The 3049-nt window shown below is 38.8% G+C and overlaps 1 pseudogene; it reads left to right on the top strand.

The window, feature by feature from the left end:
* Nucleotides 1–1912: 1912 nt before the first annotated feature.
* On the top strand, nt 1913–2394 carry LOC118850497 (annotated as a pseudogene).
* The last annotated feature ends 655 nt before the right edge of the window (nt 2395–3049 follow it).

Raw genomic sequence — 3049 nt, 5'->3', positions numbered from 1 at the left:
TAGAATGACACAAGACCTAGCATTGGCAACATTAAAACATCATAGGTCTTGGAACACTATATATTGAAGAGCAAAAGAACTGGGCCTGCAGCCAAAAATATCATACCCAGCAAAGCTAAGCATAATTTTGAATGGAAAAAAATGGACATTTGATCAACTGTCAAACTTTCAGGACTCTGTTAAAAAAACAAACAAACCCTGAGCTCATGTAATGGTAATCAGAACAGTGCTTTTTGCTGTTCTTCTCTTAAGTGCCTTTAATGATTCTTGCATTTCAAATGTAATGGCCAGCAAAATGGGATTTTTCACTATTCTTTGTTTGAGTGCTTCTCAACACTGGGGTAATCAAGTGCCCCAGGGCTCTGAGACAGGGATATAATATCCAAGGTTGGCCTTTGACTTTTGGGGCTCTCACTCATTTAGGAGTGTTGATGTGGAAACTCTTGGCAGCTGTTGTTAAGAGCACCCCCCCCCTTGTAAACCCAGATGTTGGTGCTTTCCTGGTAACTATGAATTGTGATTTGAATCAGACGAAGTCTGTCTGTTGATCTTTGTATTTGCCTTGAAGTTTAGGAGGCTGACCTTTTCCCCCTGAACTAAGTGATTGATATATGTATGTTTAATTAAACTGATACTGTTAACCCCTTAAAGTTACTTCCCTTAGTAAAGCAGATCAAAGAACCTGTGTTAGTGGCCTTCTGTGTGCTGGTTGTTGTTGGTTTTACACAGCCACTAGCTGCTAGCAAGATTGTTGCTACACCTCAATAGAAGATTTGACATACAAGAGATAAGAGGTACATACCAATGACTAATTACAAGGGACTCAATAAGGATAGACTGTTTACCTTTCATGTATGGGAAATGTAAAACCTGTGTCTAAGATCATTACTAGTAATTAGGCAGCTTATAAGAAACATTGGGATAGACCTGAGTATAATACGATTTTAAAAAGTAAAACACCTCAAGAACAGCTAAAAGAGTAATTATCCTACACAAATGAGGTACAAGAGGAAGAATCAATGTAGAGGAATTAGATGGGGGAGCGGGGCTATTAGTTCTGGAAACCCACTTTCTTCGGGAATGGGTTTGAGAAGGGAACATACATATACATCCAGAAAAGATAAAAGTCTCCTAAATTAAAAAAAAGAAATAGAACTCTAAGGGGATGGGGAGGGGGGAGAGGATAAAGTTGGGCTCTTTAGAGGGGAGGGTGAGGATAGGTTAAAAGGAGGGTATAGAAAGGGTGTTTAGATTTAGGGGAATGGGAGGGTAAGACAGGGATTGCTGGAGTTGGGGTAGGTTAAGTTATAGGAGGGCAAGGTAGCAAATAGAAGTAAAGTAGAGAAATTAGGAGAGAGGAAAAAAGAAATATTCACAAACATGAAAACAAGATTAGGAGTAGAATCTCTTAGGGAAAGCATGTTTATATAAGTATGTATATATGTATTATGTATGTGTATACATGTATGTATATAACAATACCTATATATAAATATATCCATGCTCAATTGTAGCCTTGGGGAGGGGGGAGGGGGGAGAAAGGGGAGGGGAAGAACAAAGTAAAAAGTCTACAGAAGAAGACAAAAGAAAACCAATAAGGAAGCAAAGAAAAGATGGAAAGCTTTCAACTTAATATATAGTATTTAATATATAGGCTTTCTTGAAATGCTAAGTTTTTGCTATATGTTTTGAATCCTCTACTATGTTCTGCTATGCACATGACATGTTTGTTTTTCTTTTCTTATTATGTATTTAACTTTTGGCATTTGTTTAAAGTTTTAAAAAAAAATTTAAAATATGTCAGGCTTTTCAGACACCGCCACCTGGAGTTGTAATGTCAGTTCTGTCCATGGGACACCTATCTCCACTGCCTCTTCCTCTGTAGTCATGCCCAGCCCAGGTATCTGTGGCCATGGCCAACCTCAATGTGTATTTTGACATCTCAGTCTTTAACAAGCCCCTGGGCAGGATTACTTTTGAGCTCTTTGCAGACAAGTTTCCAAAGACAGCAGAAAACTTCTGTGCTCTGAGCAGTGGAGAGAAGGGATTTGGTTACAATGGATTCTGCTCCCACAAAATCCTTCCTGGGATCATGTTTCAGGGTGGTGATTTCACGTGCCATAATGGCACTGCTGGCAAGTCCATCTATGAGGAGGAATTTGCATCCCGAGGCATACTGATCCTGGCATCTTATCCATAGCAAATGCGGGACCCAACACAAATGGCTGCCAGTTTTTCATCTTTATTGCTAAGACTGATTGGTTGGATGGCAAACATGTGGTCTTTGGCCAAGTGAAAGAAGGCCTGAACATGGTGGAAGCCATGGAGCATTTCAGCTCTTGGGATGGCAAGGCCAGTAAGATCACTATCACTGACTGTGGACAACTCTCATAAGGTTTTTGGTTTGTTTTTTGTCTAAACCATCAAACCATTACTCTGTACCTGGAGAGAGCACCCCCAAACCCCACCTGCTCTTATACCCTGTAATCCTTGTGCTCTCATTTGCTGCAATTCTCTTTGAATTTCATTTCCTTTTTTCACAAGTCTGGCTAGACAACAGAGTTAAGTTTATGATTATAAAATAAAAACTAAACTATAGAAAAAAACAAGAAAGTTACAGGCCAAAAAAAAACCCAGTCATCTTATTCAGGTAAGGGTGAAAAAATGTATTTTCATTATTATCTCTCTTTAGCCCTGTCATCGAAGAGATTACAGATTTATAAAAGTGTATGAGTATCATTATTCCTTAAAAAAGTACTTGGAATGCCATAAGTATGTTGGAGGATTGATATCGACTGTAATTTAGTGGTGTAAGGCTGAATATCTGGAGAGGAAAACCATATTGAGTGATAATATCAGACAGATCATCATTGGCAGGGTCAAAAGCCAATAAACCCAATAGCCATAATGGTCTCAGGATGATAATCATAGTTCCTATTTATAAGATGACTTATCATAGCCAGGATGACAGTCTACCTATCCATCCTTCTGAGCTTCCCTAGGGTATGAATTTGTCAAGCATGCTGGATACTGAACAATGCATAATGTA

This window comes from Trichosurus vulpecula, chromosome 5 (genome assembly GCF_011100635.1).
Source record: "Trichosurus vulpecula isolate mTriVul1 chromosome 5, mTriVul1.pri, whole genome shotgun sequence".
NCBI lineage: Eukaryota > Metazoa > Chordata > Mammalia > Diprotodontia > Phalangeridae > Trichosurus > Trichosurus vulpecula.
Note: the sequence above shows the minus strand (reverse complement) of the source record. Positions and strands in the feature narration are given on the sequence as shown.